This window comes from Cavia porcellus, unplaced genomic scaffold (assembly GCF_034190915.1).
Source record: "Cavia porcellus strain 051 isolate PalLab524CR breed Dunkin Hartley unplaced genomic scaffold, mCavPor4.1 scaffold_9, whole genome shotgun sequence".
Classification (NCBI taxonomy): domain Eukaryota; kingdom Metazoa; phylum Chordata; class Mammalia; order Rodentia; family Caviidae; genus Cavia; species Cavia porcellus.
Genome location: NW_026947492.1, coordinates 45,894,807 through 45,913,830, shown reverse-complemented (window position 1 = coordinate 45,913,830; position 19,024 = coordinate 45,894,807). Strand labels below are relative to the sequence as shown.

Sequence of the window (19,024 nt, the reverse complement as noted above, 5' to 3'; positions counted from 1 at the left end):
GGTTAACTGGTTGCTTTCACACTGATAAATGTGCACACAGCCTACGGTACATCACAAAATGAGAGCCACTTAGAAAAAAGACCTCACAAAATAGTGTTAATGATACTCACCTCAACTGACTTAAAAACTTTAACACAAACACCAAGGGTCATGAGAAAACATAATAACATCTGTCCAACAGTTTAAAACTCAATCTTAAGCAAACTCATAGACACTGATGTGGATTAAACTCCATACAAGAAATTTTTTATTTATTCTGATTAGTATTATCATGATAATAATCTGTTTTACTCTTTATTTTCTTTTTCCTTTACTTACTTATTTATTTTTTTTTTGAGATAGTGTCTCAGTACATAGCCCCAGGCTGTCCGGCTGTCCCTTGAACTTGTGGCAATGCTCCTGCCTCAGACGCCTCAGTACTAGGGTTATAGATGTGCCCTCCCACACCTTGCTCAGTCACATAGTTTTCTTAGTTAGCAGTTAAGTGATCAACAAATTTAAAGAATACAAAAATGAACACCTAAATGGAACAATTGTGAAAATGATCCATGAACTCAAAGATATGGATAAACAAGTTAGTGAATTAAGGAAACAAATGCAGAATGTGAAATAGCACTTCAATTAATGGAGGTTATGAAAGAGAATCAAAATATCTGGAAGTGAAAAACCTTAGTTAAATAAAAAACTCAATTGAAAAATCTCAGTAGTCAGCTAAATAATATAGAAGAAAAAATATCAGAGCCTGAAAACTAGGTGTATTTCCAAGAACATTCAGGCAGCAATAAAAGCAAAAACACTATCTCAAAGTATCCCACTTCCATATGTCTTATGAAAGAGTTAAAGAAATCATATCACAGAGTAACATGCACACCCATGTTTATAGCAACACAACTTACAGTAGGTAAAACTTGGAACCAGCCTATATGTCAATTAACAGTTGAATGAATAAAGAAAATGTGTTGTTTATACACAACAGAGTACTACTCTGTCACGAAGAAGGATAAACTTGAATTATTTGAAGGGAAATATATCCACCCTAAGACCATAATGTTAAATGAAATAAATCAGAGCATAATGTTAAATGAAATAAACAAGCTAAAATATCACATTGTATCTCTTAGAAACAAAATATAAATGATTATAGAACAAAAGAAAAAATAATGGAAAACAGGAAGATAGTGCTTTTACAAATGAGAAGAGGCCTAAAAGATGGGGAAATAGAGGGCATTAAAAAAGAATTAAAATGTGTCAGGTATACATGATGAATGTCATCACTGTGTTCTGTAACTATGTACTAATAAAATAAAACAGGAGAAAATAATTAAAATAAACAAAAAGAATCAAATAGAATATGCAACAGCTCTTTGACAACAGTGAAAGACCAACTTTAAACTCATGGACTTCAAAGAAGGGTAAAATATATAAGATAATGACATGGAAAACTCATAGTACTTTTGTAGAACATAATTGCCAAAGTAGGTAGAATGATGTAGATATCAAGGCACTGGAAGCATTTAGAACCCCAAAGAGACATGATGAGGAAAGAACTTCTTCATGACATATCACAGTGAAACTGTCAAAAATTAAGAACAAAGTAAGAACTCTAACAGCTGTTAGAAAGGAATACCAAATCAATTATAATGGTAAACCCATCAGAATAATACCAGGTTAATCAGAAACTTTAAAAACCAAGAGATCTTGAAACTATGCATTTAAATTCCTGAAAAAAAAAGTCATTCAGTATTTCTGTATCATATGAGGTTATCCTTCAGAGTTGAAATATAATAAGACCTTTCATTATAAGTGTAAATACAAGAAACTCATGCCCACTAAGCCAGCACTGCAGGGAATACTTCATGTTTAAATACTATCACAGGAACAAGAAGAAATGTGAATCTCATTGGAAGAATAGATGAACATACGAGTAAAGGAATGAATCAAACACAAAAATTCAACAAAATAGGAATTAGTAAACATTTTTCAAATATAACACAATGTAAATGGTTCTAATCCTACAGTTAAAAGGAAGAGACAACCAGGTTGAATCAAAAAACAAGACCTGACTATACACTCCATGAAAGAAATGCAGCATACCTGAAAAGACACATAGACAGAAAGCAAAAGAATGAAAATGGATACTTCAAATATCTGGAAACCAAGAGCAAACAGAATTAATGGTATTTTTTATTCACAAACCAAATGATTAAAATATTGTAAGATATAAAAGAAAAAGCTAATATGCAAATCAATAAGATGTATAGTGAGTTTAAAGAAGTTTACATAAAATGAAAATATTTAATAAAATGTCTTAGTTTGAAGGAATAAACTAAAATTAGTTTGAAATTAAGGAGATAGATATGATCACTTTTGCAAAAATTATGAAAAGGAATCTATTAGAAATCTTGATATGAAAAGTACACTTGAAAATAGGCAACAGAAATGGCTAATCTGAGGAGGCACTCTTAGAATTTGAGAACAATGGTAATGTATTTGATGTTGAACTCAGTAATACACTAAAACAAGGAACTATTGATAGTGGATTCAACAGTTGCGAGATGACTCAGGAAAGCAACCCAAGAATCACAAGTGAAAACGGAAGGTTACAAGGTCACACCAAAGGCATAAAAACGTTATTCATTAAAAAATACTACAAAAAAGTTCAAATCTGGGAAAAAATTTCAGTGTAAAGTAAAATAGGCATAGAAAATCTCTAGTAGTCATAACTAGAATAAATCCTCTACATAAGAGGATTCAGCATTGCAGAAATTCAGTACAGAGAGAAAATAATAAAAACTGCTAGTGGAAAACATCAAGTAACCTATAAAAGATATCATATAAGAATAACAACAGATTCTTAACACAAAGTTTAAAGGCCAATGAGGCTTTAATGACATTTCTCAAGACTTAAAGGAAAGCGGTTGTTAATCCAGATTTATTGTATCCTTCTCTTCAAAGTTATCTTTTAAAATTGATGGGCAAATAATGGCTTCCCACAACAAAGAATTTAAAGGAAGTAATGACCAGCAGATCACCATTACACACACAAAAAAAATCCTACTCACATAAACTGTGAGGCCAGTATCACCCAAGAGCTCCAAAAATAAAATTCATCTAACTGGAAAAGTAGTTAAAAGAAAAATAAAAGGAAATTATCAGTGAAAAAAATAATGCAATTACAAAGTTTAAAGTAAGATTAAATAATACCACTCATTATTAATGGTCTCAACTGTCCCATCAAAAGTCACAGACTAGAAGATGGGATCAAAATTCATCCTAATATTTCTTACAGGAGAAAAACTTCATCCTCAAAGAAACACATAGACTGAAAGTAAAAGGATTAAAAACCATAAGCTACGAAACTGGAGACTGACAGAAAACAAAAGTAGCTATCCTCTCTTTAGACAAAGTTGACTTCAAGCCTAAACTGATCAGAAACAAATAATGTTATTAGGTAATGCCAAAGGGAACAATTCACTAGAAAGAGACAACAATTTAAAATATATATGTATCATATATCTTTGCATCACACAAAAAGCCTGTTGGACATAAAAGGACAGGTATACATTCATAATGGGTGATCTCTGGTAAATCAGAAAAAAAAAATCATGAAATCAGAGTTGAACCAAACTATCAAATAAATGGACTTTATGAATATCTATAAAGTGTCTGATTCAGTAACAAAAAACCAACAAACAAGATTATGTTTTAGAATTTAAAGCATCCTTAAATAAATATAGAAAATGAAACAATTATTGGCATCCTACTGGATCACATCAGAATGAAACGAGAAATCAGTAGAAAAAGAAACAACAGAAAATTTCACAACACATGGAGATTAAATAATACATCATGCAATATCAGTGCTCACAGAAGAAATCAGTAAAGAAATTGAAAACTGCCTAGAATCAAATAATGACAGGATAACATATCAAAACTTTATGACACCAAATGAAAGTAGTTGAGAGAGGATAGCATTTAAGCTATAAATTCCCATATTAAAAATAGCACAATCTCAAGTTACTTAATATACATCTCAAGCTTCTAGAAAACAGTATCAATTCAAATCCATAACTTTTATAAGCAAAGATTTTAAGGATCAGATCAGAAATTAATGAAATTGAGACAAACACTACAAAGGAGCAATGAATCAAAGAGTTCACTAACAAGAGATTCACAGGCATTTGTGATCTGCAAAAATATGAAAAAATATTGCAAAAATATGCTAAAATGTGAAAAAGCAAAAGACTTAATCAAAATAGGCAATAGAAATGAATAAAAATATTCAATGTGAGAATGTCCAATAAGTAAATAAAAGAAGTTCAGCATTCTTCAATGTTAGAGAAATGAAAATCAAAACCACAGTGAGATTTTGTCTTACATTAGTATGTAAGACAATAGTATGGATGACTATTATGAAGGACTCAAGAGCCAATAATAATAGCAAGGTTTTGAGGAAATATGAATTTTTCCATATCATTGGTGCAAATGTAAAGTAGTACAATTATAGAACTAAGTATGAAGGCTCCTGAAAAAATTCAAAATGCCATTTAACCCAACTCTACTACTTCTGGCATCTTTTCAGAAGAGTTAAATTCATTATATTATAGTGATACATACCCAAATTATAGAAATGGCATGTATTTCCATCATCAAATAAATGGAAAAACAAAATGTGCTATATGTATTAAATGAAATACTTCTAAACCAGAAAAAAAAAATAAATTTGAGTCATTTGTAGGAAAAGACTGGTCTTGAGACCTTAAAGTTAAGTAAAATAAATCTAACACAGATGGTTTTTCTTATTTGAAAAATCCAAAATAAGTATAAAGAGTAAAAGATGTGGTAAAATAGAAAACAAAAGTAGACTTTGTAGACATGGTAAGAGGATTTGGGCAAGCAGACAGGGAAAAGTTAGTGGAAGAGAGATGTACAAATAATCAAATGTGATATACATATGCACCAATTTTCCAACATAAATGCAATTATTATGCATTTCCAAGATATGCCAGTGATGAATAAACTGTGCACATACATAGAATATTTAGAAAGTCACAAGCACTAATGCATAAAGGGGCATAATTATACAGAGTATTTGAATAACCCACTGTCACAACCAGTCACACACATGCATAGACACACACACACTTAAAGAATTATTAAACAGATCAGATGGATTCAAGAGATATTTATAGTGTTCTGTTAAAAATACACAGTCTATACTACAGTAAATGGACAAGGCAGGGATTGAACAAGACAGATTCAAATAAAATCAGTCAAAACAAGGCAGTGAAATCAATACAAGGTTTCAGATTAAGTTAATAGGAAATTAAAAATGGTTACCATAGTATATCCTTCTATTTTTGGAATATCTGTTCAAATCTAGTTCAAATAGACAAACTGGAACAGAATATAACCAACCTAAACAGAGTGATGAAAGCAATTTGGGTTTCAAATCATGATACAAGATTACCAATGTCCTCTGCCTTCCCTATTTAGACAATTCCTCCCCTTTCACTTTCACAGGGTGCATTGTACATTTTGTATCCCACTATTTCCTTTAGTTTTTAGGTTAGGGAGGGAACCCACTATTTACCTATGTGGTTCTGAAACTTTTTATCCCTGAGCTTGGTCTCAAGTTGTATCCATTTATCTACAAGAGCATCAAGATTTTCCTTTCTTATAGCTGAGTAGTTCTCCATTGTATAAAAGTGTTGTGTCTTTCTAACCAATCTGCAGCTGATGGGCAAGCTATCCCCACTTTTTTGGCTCCTTGTCACACAGACCATTATTTTCTCATCTTTGACTTTCAGTCCATAATCCCTCTTTCTCATTAATTATATTTTTTATAGAGAGCATCTTGATGGACCCTATCTCCTGATCCACTCTGCACGTGTTTCTTTTTATGAATGTATCGAGGTCATCTATGTTTGTGATTATGGCCAATCTTCTCTGCCTCATCTCTGCCATGCTATTTTTTTTTCAGCCATTGGTTGTCCAATTTTCCCCTTCATTCCACTGTCTGCCCCATTCAGGAAGTGTTCTCTGTCACTGTGCTTGAAACCATGTTCTGTTTTCTCTCTCTAGAATGCCCTTCAGTATTTTTTGTAGGATTGGATTTGGGCTCATGAACTTCCTCAGTTCCTCTTTGTCACAGAAGCATCTTGTTTCTCCATTAATTTTGAGAGATAGTTTTTCAGGGTATATCGATCTGGGTTAGAGGTTTTTTTTTTTTTTTTTTTTTTTTTTTTTTTTTTTTTTTTTTGTTTTGTTTTGTACTAAAGATTGAACTCACATGACCATGCTCTTGCAAAGCAGGCACTTATGCCACTGAGCTAGATCCCTGGCAGAGGTTACTTTCTTTCAAAGCTTGGAATACTTTGCTCCAAGCTCCACTTGAGTTGATGATTTGTGTTGAGAAATCTATCATGATTCTGATGGGTTTTCCTTTATAGGTGATCTGTTTCTTTTCTTTGACAGCTTTTAATATTCTGTCCTTGTGTTGAATTGCTGGGATCTTGATTATTATATGTCTAGGTATAGATCTATTTTGGTTATAGCTGGCTGGAGTTCTGTATGCCTAATATATCTGGATATTATTTCCTTTTCCTATGCTTGGGAAGTTTTCTTTAATTATTTCTGTAAATAGACATTGTATTTCATTTCTCTTTACTTCTGCTTCTTCACTCACATTTTTTATTCTTAAGTTATAGATCTTCTTGTCATCTTCTAGTCTTTGTACTGTTAATTCCTGTTTCCTTGTTATTTTTAAGAGATCTTTCCTTTTGCAATCACACATTGCAAATCTGTCTTCAAGGTCTGATAGTCTATCTTTAGTTTCTTTTAAGCAGTTTTGCCAATTTTTAATGGAGTTTTTAATTTTCTGGTAGTCTCTTTGAATCTGTTTCATGTATTCTAGATTTTTAAAAATATTATTCATTGAAGATTTCTCTCCTTTTTCTATGTGTTCCCATTCTTCCGTTGTGTCTTTTGAAAGGTACCTAGCATTTCTTTTATTATTTTTCTTATATTTTCCTTTACTTGCATTAGAATTTCTGTTTTTAGTTCTTTTATAATGTCATGAAGATAATTCTTTATGTCAGATGCTTTTTTCCCCCCAACACCACAGGTGTGCCATCCCTGATCTCTTCTGTGTTTACCTGTCCTGGGCCAGTATAATTTGGGTTGGGGATTGGAGACTTCCTTTTGTTTCTTTCTCTTGTCATGTTTCTGGTTTCTTCCAGGTGAGTGGATAATAAGGGTCCTTGCAACTTCCTGTGTTGGCTATGATTACTCTGAAGAAGCTAGTTAGGGTTTGTGGCCCTCCCCAGTCTGCTGATGACTGCTGAAGTACAAGCAGGAGTAGGGCCCCTCCTTTCTGAGCTGGTTGACCACTGGGAGTCTTCATCACTTTAATGTGTGCTGTGCAGATGGGGCCAGTTAGGTATAGCTTCGGGGAAACATCATCTTTGGCTATTGGATCATGAACAGGGGCAAAACTCAGTCCAAGAAATTCTCACCAATGTGCTTTGTGCTAGGAGTGGCTAACTGAAACTGCTGCAGTTTGAGTTCCAGGCTTATCTTGCCTGACTCCAAAATTTCACCAGCCAGTTGCCCACTCCCATGGAAGGACTGATTTCCCTACACTCACCACATGCCAGTATAGATCTCCAAGCCAAATGCTGTTCTCCATTTCTCCACTACCCTCTGTGCAAGTATCCTCCTGCTAGGTCCTTAGGCTTCCCCCAAACTTCAACCCCCAACTTCACCAGGGCCTCATGTCTTCAGGTTCCAGCTGCATTTTGTACACAATGAGACTGGCTCCAGTGGGAGCGTGCCTGGCTAGTCTTCTGTCCACTTCTTCCAGGGTCAAGAGGATCATTTCCTTCCATCTGGTCTTCTCCAGGATGTTTTATTCTAGCATCTGAGCTATTTCTTTCAGAGAGGCTCTTTATTTTGCTGCCTATTGATCCACCATCTCCCCAGCTCCTTCCTCAGTAAGATTCTTGAAGGAACTAAAGAATATATTAAAAAGGTCCTACAACATGAACAAGTTGGTTCAGTGTCACAAATGCAAGGATATTTTAATATTTGTAAATCAATAAATGAAATAAATATATAATTAAAATTTTAAAGACTTCATGTGATCTAAATAAACAGAGATGAACCCTTCAACAATACTGAACATCTTTTCATGAAAATAACCTTGGAGGATATGTGTGAGAATTTTTTTTCCATAATAAAAGTCATACCTTGTAAATCTATAGCCAATATCATACTGAAGTGGGAAAAATTGAAAGCATTTCCTGAAAAATCAGGAATGAGACAAAGATATCCATATTTTCCATTTGTGTTCAAAACAGTTCTTATAATTTTAAATTTAAGCAAGAGAAAAAATAAAATTAAGCAAGAAAAAGAACAAAAAGGATATGAAATGAAGACTATATAATGAATGAGTCAAATTCTTCATATTGCAGACTGTGTCAGTCTGCTTTTTATCCCTGCTATAAAATTATTACTAACTGCAATTTAAAGAAGGAAAATGGTTTATTATTAATTTGGTTTATTATTTCAGAGGTTTCTATCCATGGTGGGCTGGTGCAAGGCAGAAACAGCATAGTGCAGGGTTATGGTAGGACAAAGCTCTTTGGCTCATGGAAGCCAGAAAAATGAACAGACAAGTTTTAGAAAGGTAGGAGCTAGGAATTAAATACAGTACCTAAATTTAAGCCTCCAAGAACGACCCATGAACATCCAGAGGTATGGTTTACTAATATCGTATGTAGCACTTAGGCCAGTCATTTTGGCTTACTTGGCTTAATTGTCACATTATCACACTGATGATATATTTTTCTCATGTAGAAGACATTAAAAACTATACTAGAGACTTTTAGAGCTGATAAATTTAGCCATGTGTCAAGATACAAAATGAATACACAAATATCAATAGCATTTCTATAAAACAGTAATATAACTGCCAGGAAATAAACCAGAAAAACAATGCCATTCATAAATGCTTTAAGTAGATAAAATACCTAGAAATTGTCCTGACCAAGGTGAAAGACCACTATCATCAAGGTTGAATAACACTGAATCAAGAAATTTAAGAAGATACTAAAAAATAGACATCCGTGTTCATAGATTGGCAGAATTAATGTTGATAAAATGACAGTATTACTAAAATGGAGCACAGATTCAATATGATACCTGTCGAAACACTAAAATATTCTTTACAGAACTGGAAAGAAACTATCCTACAATTTATATGCAAGCACAAAATACTCAGAATATCCAAAGCAATATTGAGCAACATTAGCAGTGCTGGAGGCATCAAAATATACAATTTTAAATTATATAAAGAATTATACAGTAATACAAATGATATCATACCAGCATTAAAACAGGCAAGTAGACAAAAATAAAAGTATAGGAGACACAGAAAAAAATGTATGTACCTGCAACTATCTGAGTTCCAACAAAAGGATCATAAAAATCATCTCTTTAACAAAGGATGCTGGGAAAACTGAATATCCACATGGAGACAATTGAAGCTAGATTCCTATCTCCCATCCTGTACTAAAATCAAATCAAAATGGATCCAAGACCTAAGCATAGGGCAAGTAACTCTGAAACTGATAGATAAAAGCAAAGAAAACACTTGAACTCTACAGCACAGTTAATCTTCCTTAATAAAATTCTATTAGTGAGGAAATTATAGGAAGAATTAATGGATAAAATTATATTGAATTAAATACTATCAAAGGAAGCCATCAACAGAGTGAAGAGACAACCCTACAGAATGGGGGGGGGAAGCTTACCATTCTACTGATATATGATTACTTAGAATATTTGAAGAACTCAAAAATAGCTCTCTTGAAACAAGTAACCCATTCAATACATGAAGACATTAATTGAGTAGATATTTTTCAGAATTAAATGGTCAGTGAATATATTAAAATATGTTCAACAATCATAACCATTAAGAAAATAGCAACCAAAACTACACAAAGATTTCAACTCACTCCAATCAAAGTAATTATCATAAGAATAAATTTAAAAAAAACTATGACTGCTAATGAGAATGTAAGGGAAAGAAAGAAATTTTCTACACTGTTGATCTGAACATAAAGTAGTAAACACTATGGAAATCAATATGGAAATTCCTCTAAACTATATAACTGCATGTATATTTAAGTGTATAAGATAGAAAATGATATAACAGAGTTTTATTGGATCATTGAACAGAACTGTTTGCAGTATCATTGATGGAATGTCCACTTTACAAGCTTTAATTTTGTGACTTGAACAATTATTTCTAAGATGACAATATGTAATCCATTAACTAGTGATTTCCTACTGTTCATTTTTTTTCTGTAAATCTGTATAACTTGTACCCTTTCTCTGCTTTCTTTTTTCTTTTTTCTTTTCTCCTTAAATAAAATTTAAAAAAAAACTAGAAATAGCACTGTTTGATTTAGTTATTAAACTCTTTAGTATATTCCTGAAAGAATTAAAGACAGCGTACTGCAGTGATTGATGCATAACATGTTTAAAGCAGCCCAATTTATAATAGCTAAGCTGTGGAACAGCCCAGATGCTTGTCAAAAGATGATTAAAAAATGTGGATTACATAACAATAGAATATTATTCAGCTGTTCAAAAGGGTGAAATCCTTTTATTTGTAAGAAAATGGATGGAACATTACGTTAAGCAAATTAATTGACAGTCACAGAAAGTTACATATTGCATTTATATGAGTCAAGAGGAAATTTAGAGAAGCAATAGCTGAAAATTTCCCAAACCTGAAAATGGAAACTGACATCAGGGTCAGTGAAGCATACAGAACTCCAAATAGCCATAACCAAAATAATACTACACCCAGACATATAATAATCATCATCCCAGAAATCTAACAAAAGAATAGAATATCAAAAGCTGTCAGAGAGAAAAGACAGATCACCTACAAAGGAAAACCTATCAGAATCACAGCAGACTTCTCAGCACAATAAAGTCAAGAAGAGCATGGAGTGAATTATTTCAGATCCAAATGAAAATAATTTCCAACCTAGATTGATGTACTCTACAAAACTGTCCTTCAAAATTGATGGAGAAATAAGATACTTTTATGACAAAGAACAGCTGAAGAACTTCATGATCACCAAGCCAACCCTGCAAAGAATACTGAAAGACAGTTTAGATACACTTAGGAAAAAACCCCTAAACAAAGCAGACAATTAAACAGAACAGAAAGATAAAGAAGCAACAGCAGAAAGATAACATGTCAACAATAAGCCAACATATAACAGTTATAACCATTAATGCAAATGCTCTTAATGCACCAACTAAAAGAAAAAGACTGGCAGAATGGATCAAGAAACAACATCCAGCCATATGCTGTCTACAAGAAACCCATCTAACCCAAAATGATACTCACAGACTGAAAGTCAAAGGATGGAAAACAATACTTCATGCAACAGGAACCTCTCCCAAAAAAGCGAGAGTAGCTGTTCTGTTTGCAGTGTGAACTTCAAACCAATAATGATCAGAAGAGATAAAGAAGGTTACTACATACTGGTTAGGGGAAAACTTCAAGAGGAAGAGATAACTATCTTAATTATATATGCACCAAATTCCAGAGCACCCAGTTATACAAAAACCAAATTAGCAGTAACACAATTCTAATAGGAAATCTTCACACACCATTGACACCCAGGAACAGATAAACCAGACAGAAAATCAGCAAAGAAATAACAGAACTGAATCACGCCTGTGAAGAAATGGACTTAGTAGACATATACAGAGTGTTCCATACAACAATAATAGAATACACATTCTTCTCAGCAGTAGATGGGTCATTATCTAAGATAGACCATATATTAATTCACAGAACATATTTAAATAAATGTAAAAGAGTTGAATTATCCCTTGCATGTTATCGGATCATAGAGCTATGAAATTAGAAATTAATGATAAAAGACACTGCAGAAATCCCACAAATGCATGGAAACTGAATAACACACTCTTGAGTAATCAGTGGGTCACAGAGGAAATTAAAAGAAGAAATTAAACTATACCTACAAGAAAATGAATATACAACTTACTGGAATCTCTGGGATGCAATGAAAGCCATCCTCAGAGGAAAATTTATTGCACTGATTTCCCACATCAGGAAAACAGAATGAATACAAATAAATAACCTGATGTTACACCTCAAACATCTAGAAAAAGAAGAGCAAGTCAAGCCCAAAGCCAAAAGATGAGAGGAAATTATAAGAGCAGAAATCAATGCAATAGAGACTAAGAAAACAGTCCAAAGAATTAATGAATCAAAGAGTTGGTTCTTTGAAAGAATAAATAAAATTTATAAGTCCCTAGCCAATCTTATTAAGCAAATGAAAAAAAAGCTCAAATTCATGCAATAAGGAGTGAAAAATGTGAAATCACTACACTCTATAGAAATACAGATCATCAACATCTGTTTTTGAAAACTTCTACTCTCACAGGTTTGATAATACAGAAGAAATAGACAGATTCCTAGAAGCATATGAAGTACCAAAGCTAGGTCAAGAAGATGTAAAACCGCTGAATAACCCAATTTCTATTAATGAAATTGAAAATGTAATTAAGTCCTTACCTGCAAAGAAGAGCCCAGGCCCAGACGGATTCACTCCAGAATTCTACATGATATACAAAGAAGACCTAATGCCGACACTACTCAAACTCTTCAGTGCAATTGAAAGGAAAGCAATCCTACCTAAGTCATTCCTGGAAGCAAATATTACTCTAGTTCCAAAACTAGAGAAAGACTCAACTGAAAAAGAGAACTACAGACCAATCTCCCTAATGAACAGAAATCCTCAATAAAATATTGGCAAACAGGATGCAGCAAATCATCAAGATTATACACCATGACTAAGTGGTATTCATCCCAGGCATGCAGGGATGATTGAAAATATGTAAATCAATAAATGTAATCCACCACATCAATAAAGCCAAAAGTAAGAATCACATGACCATTTCTATAGATGCAGAAAAAGCTTTTGGTGAGATCCAACATTAATTTATGATAAGAACCTTACAGAAAATTGGAATAGATGGTCTTTACCTCAATATAATAAAGGCCATGTATGACAAACCAGCAGCCAGTATCCTGCTAAATGGTCAACAAATGAAGACCTTTACTTTAAAATCAAGCACAAGACAAGAATGTCCCTTATAACTGCTGCTATTTAATGTAGTACTGGAAATACTTGCCAGAGCAATTAGAAAAGACAGAGAAATAATTGGGGTAAAGAAAGGAAAAAAAGAAGTTAAATTACCATTATTTGCAGATGACACGATACTCTGCATAGAAGAGCCCCAAAACTCCATTGAAAGAATTTTAGATATAATAAAAAAATTCAGCAATGTAGCTGGATACTAAATCAATACTCAAAAATCAATAGTATTCCTATACACTAGCAACAAAATCACAGAGAGAGAGAAATAAGAGAAGCCACACCCTTCACACTAGCAACCAAAAAATGAAATATTTAGGAATTAATCTCACGAGACTAATGAAAGACCTATACATGTAAAATTATAATACACTGATAAAAGAAATTGAAGATGATCTCAGAAAATGGAAGGACATCCCTTGCTCATGAATAGGAAGAATAAATACCGTGAAAATGGCTATTTTACCAAAACTGTTTTACAGCTTCAATGCAATTCCAATAAAAATACCATCAACATACCTCATAGATCTAGAGAAATCACTCCTAAAATTCATCTGGAGCAAGAAAGGACCCAGAATAGCAAAGATAGTTCTAAGCAGCAAAGGCAAGGCAGGAGGCATCACAATCCCTGACTTGAAATTATACTACAAAGCAACTGTAGTAAAATCAACATGGTACTGGAACCAAAACAGAGCCAAAGATCAATGGGATAGGTTAGAAGATACAACCACAGCTGCAAACACACTCAACCACCTTATCTTTGATAAAGGGGCCAAACAGGTTCACTAGAAGAATGACAATCTCTTTAATAAGTGGTGTTGGAAAAACTGGTTCTCCATATGCTGAAAACTAAAACTAGACCCATGCCTATCACCATGTACTAAAATAAAATCTAAATGGATCAAAGATATGAATATTAAAACAGAAACACTAAATCTATTGGGAGACAAAAACCTTGAAGACATGAATAGGTAGAGAATTCCTGAATAGAAATAAAACCACATGGGAAATACTTCCCAGAATCAATAACTGGTATCACATCTTATTAAAAAGTTTCTGCACATCAAAAGAAATCTCCAGCATAGTGAAAAGAAAACCCAAAAACTGGGAAAAAATCCTAGTGAACTGTCCCTCAGACAAAGGACTTCTGTCTAAAACATATAAAGAATTTTAAAAAATCAGACCCCCAAAATTCAAAGATCCAATCCAAAAATGGGCATCTGAAATGAATACACAGTTCTCAGATGAAGAAATATAAATGGCAAATAAATACATGAGAAAATGTTCATTATCATTAGTCATTAGAGAAATGCAAATTAAAATCACACTGAGATTTCATCTCATTCCTGAAAGAATGGCCAGGATCAAGAAAACCAAAACCTCCAACAACAAATGCTGGAGAGGGTGAGAGGAAAAAGGGACTCTCCTGCACTGTTGTTGGTGGTAGTGTAGACTGGTGCAACCATTGTGGAGATTTCTCAAAAATCTGGGATTGGAAGTCCCATTTGTTCCAGCTATCCCACTTCTAGGCATATTCCCAGAAGAACTGAAAGCATTATACCACAGTGATATATGTGCACCCATGTTTATAGCAGCACAATTTGTAATAGCCAGATCTTGTAAACAACCTAAGTGTCCATCAACTGAGGAATGGATAAAAAAGTTGTGGTATTTTTATACAACAATGGAGTACTAGTACTACTCAGCTATAAAGGATCACCTTGAGATATTTATAAATAAATGGGCGCAGATTGAGAACATACTCATTAGTGAAATAAGTCAAACTCACAAGGAAAAATACGAAATAGTTTCCCTAGTGTAAGAAATGATAATACATAAAGGTATGTGGTAATCAAGATTCCCCATTATATTGGTTTGAAGCCTTATAATGTTTTCACTCATTATTTGGAATACTTTTATTATTTGTTGTTTGATTTTATTGTCTGTGATAGCATGAACAGCTATTTTGAAGAAAACAAGACATCATAATAGCTAGTGCTGATTCAACATCATCTTATTTTGAAATCCCATCAAGCTGTTGTTCTTCTGTCTCCATTGATTTTATCATGTTGTATCTTATTGGATTTTATTATATGTGATAGTATAAGCAAAATTTTTTATAGGCAAAGAGATAATATAGAAACCGTTGTTCGTTTTCTGTTAGCTGATTCTAAATGCCCTGTAATACTTTCATTCTCTTGAATGGTTTCACACTGTCTTGATATGTTTAAAGCTATAGCATACGAAGTTATACTCAAATCTTACAAGGAAAGAGACACTATGGTAACTACTATTATGTCAGGTTATCTGGTGGTGAAACACTATGTTGCTTAAATTGTTTTGTTCTGACCTGTGTTTTTTATGTTGTTATACCCTCTTTTACCTCAATCTCCCCTTTTTTTCTTAAATTAATATATTTTTTAATTAAGGGAAAAATAAATTAAAAAATAGCAGGATAAATTATAGTAACTTTTTTGTTTTCCTATTAACTTGATTTGATCCCCTGTATTGCTCTCACCATCTTGTTTTGACTGATATTACTCTATTCTGTTTTGTTTGATAGTATCAAGTTTGAGGATATAGGCAACTACCTTGAAGGCAATAAGATTCACTATGATGCCCATTCTGGTTTGACTACTATCTTCTTTTGTCTCCAATTTTTAAGTTTTGTTGGTTTTGTTCTGTTCTGTTTTGTTCAACTTTATTATACCTGATGATATAGGCAACTCTTTTTAAGATAGCAAGAGGCATTATTGTAACCATTGTTGATCACCTGGTATTCTGTTTTTACATCATGTACTATGTCAATCCTTTTGTTTTGACTGACTCCATTTTGTTTTATCACATTTGGTTTTATTCTCTTAAAAAAAAAGTAATAAGAACTGTGGAAGTAATGAAACCAAAATGCGTAATTGTTATTGTAAAAAAGAGAGGAAAAGAAAGTGCTCTAAAGGATATAACTGCATGTATATTTAAGTGTGTAAGATAGATAACCATATTACTTAAGTTTTTATTGAATCATTGAATACAACTGTTTGCAGTCTCATTGTTTGAATGTCCACTTTGTACACTTTAATTTTGTAACTTGAACAACTATTTCTAAGATGACAATACGTAATCTGTTAACTAGTGATTTCTTACTATTTTTTTTGAAATTCCGTATTATGTGTACCCTTTTACTGTGTTTTTTTTTTCTCTTTAAAAAAGTTAAAAAAATTTGTAGGATTATAATGCTATTGTATCTAGATTATGCCTGGCTAATTAAAAATTTTTCTTCATATTAAAGACAGATTTTGTTAGTTATGGCATTAACTAGAGCACCACTTTATGTACTTACTAATTTTATAAAAATAGATAAAACTTGAAGGGGCTTATTAAATTTAGAATTTTCCTTGAGATGTGATTACGAAGCTGTGTTTTAGACTGCAGTTCCTAGAAAAAGTCTGACTACTTCAGTTTTTAAAGTTTCGCACTTTATTTCTTTATTTTAATCATTTATTTAATGTATAAAATTGTGAAACTTCTTCATACTTATGAAATCTGTTCAGTAGTCTATATTTAAGAACAATGTACCAAAAGAGTAAATATAAGAATATGTGGTAGAGAATGAAATAGTATGAATATTTTTAAAAAATCATTGTCCTCTAAAGTTTTACATTCATCTTATAGTTCTGTGCTCTTTCCAATGCTTCCAATGCCTTGTAAATGACAGCTCTCTCGCTAACACTAACAGAGTGCATGGCATTGTTTTTAGTATTGCACATTTATTGTCTCAGTTGAGCCATACAAAATTCGAATGACACGTATACTACTTTTATAAAGGAATCAGAAATTGTGTGATGAACTAGTGTGTGAAACAGATACCCATTACAAATACCAAAACTAGATTCTTACCTCTCCTATACTAAACATAGGATAAAAATGAATCAGGCATCAATTGAAGCCCAAATCTTGCAAATGTTAGAAAAAAATCATAAGAGACACATTTTACCAAGTATCACACAGATACTAAACAAGAATTAAAATTTAGCAAGTTCAGCTTGAGAGTTCATAAATACTGTATAAACAAAATGTTCTTCAGTTTTTGAAAGCTAAACCAACAAAAATTCTGGAAATTTATGAGAGTAAACAACGTTAGTATTTGTTAAGAAAAACTCTTGTCTATTCCTTGCATGTGTTTCTTTCAGCCCACATCTGCCAATCTGATTTGGGTTTTCACAATTTTAACATTATTTAGGTATTAACATATTTATATTTCTGGATTCAGCAACAAAGTTCAAAGGTTAAAAGATTATCACCTAAGAAATCTCTTTCTCCTGCCCCAAGACACTGAATATTTTTCAGCCATTCCTAAGAGGTATATTGAATTTAGTCATTTCTCCATTAAATTATAAATTTCATTGATAACCTTATACAAAAGCATATAGATGATTACTCAAAAAATGGTAGCATACAGGCTTGGAATATAGCTCAATGGCATAAGTGCTTGCCTGGCAAGCTCAAGGTTCCAAGTTTGATTCCTGGTACTAAAATAAATAAATAAATAAATAAATAAATGAATGAATGAATAGATTTTAAAAATGGTAGCATGGGGGCTGGGGATTTAGCTCAGCGGCATAAGTGCCTGCCTTGCAAGCAGGCAGTCGTGAGTTCGATCCCTGGTACCGATAAAAACGAAAAAGACAAAAAAAAAAAAAAAAAAATGGTAGCATGAACACATTCTGTTCTACGTTTCATTTGTAATACTTCATTGTCAATCTTAATCTTTTTTAATATTAATACCTACAAGAATGTTATTTAAATGACTGTATAGTGTTCTCTCATTTCAATGTAGTATCATATATTTTTAATTGGTGAATATTAGTAGTAGCAGTACAGTATAATGAGACATGATGATATAGTGGTACCTGTGAATAACATTTTAATTATTTTTATCTATACTCCTTCTCTCCCTTGCTTCCCTCTGCCTCTAATCTTTCCTTTCACTAGAATATTGCCTCTAGGTTTCTGTTTCTGTATTACTTTTGTATTTATTTTTATTTATCATTTGTTAAAATTTTCTTATAAAAGAGAGAGCATGCTATTCCCTAGTTTTCTGAGAGTGCTTTAGTTTGTTTAAAAATAATGGCCCACACTTCCATTCCATTTTCCTACAAATGACATGATTTTACTCTGTTTATAGCTGAGTAATAATTATATATATATATATATATATATATATATATATATATCACATTTTCTCAGGCATCAAAGCTGTTTTCAAAGCTTAATTATTTCAAATTGTGCTGCTCTAAATTGTATATATACACACACATATATATATATATATATATATATATGAATCATTATAGTAAGCTATTTTTTTTTCCAAAATATATGAAGTGTTACAAAGATGAATGAAATGGCAGAGCTATTTTTTTTTTTTGAGTAATCACCATACTGATTTTCTTAGTGGTTTCATTTGTTTATTACCAACACAATAGAATGATTGCTTCCCCTCATATCCTCACCAGCATTTATCATTTTTTGTACTTTTCATCATAACCATTCTGACTGGGGATAGAATCTCAATGTGATTTTGATTTGTATTTCTCTAATGATTAACTTTTAAAATATTTTTCATATCTCTTGGACATTTCTATTTCTTCTTTTGAAAAAAATCTCTGGTCAATTCACTTGCTTATGTATTGATTTTTTTTGGGGGGGGTAGTTTTTGGAGATTTTAATACATTCCAGAAATTAGTCCTGTCAGAAGTGTAAATGGCAAAGATTTTCTCCCTTTCTGTATGTTCTCTTCACTGTTTGCTTTG

General features: G+C 32.5%; 1 protein-coding gene across 3 annotated transcripts in view; it reads right to left on the bottom strand.

Annotated features, from left to right (window-relative positions):
• Positions 1-19,024, bottom strand: part of Grm5 (glutamate metabotropic receptor 5) — a 478,225-nt gene that overhangs the window by 91,932 nt on the left and 367,269 nt on the right. The gene's annotated exons all lie outside the window — the stretch shown is intronic.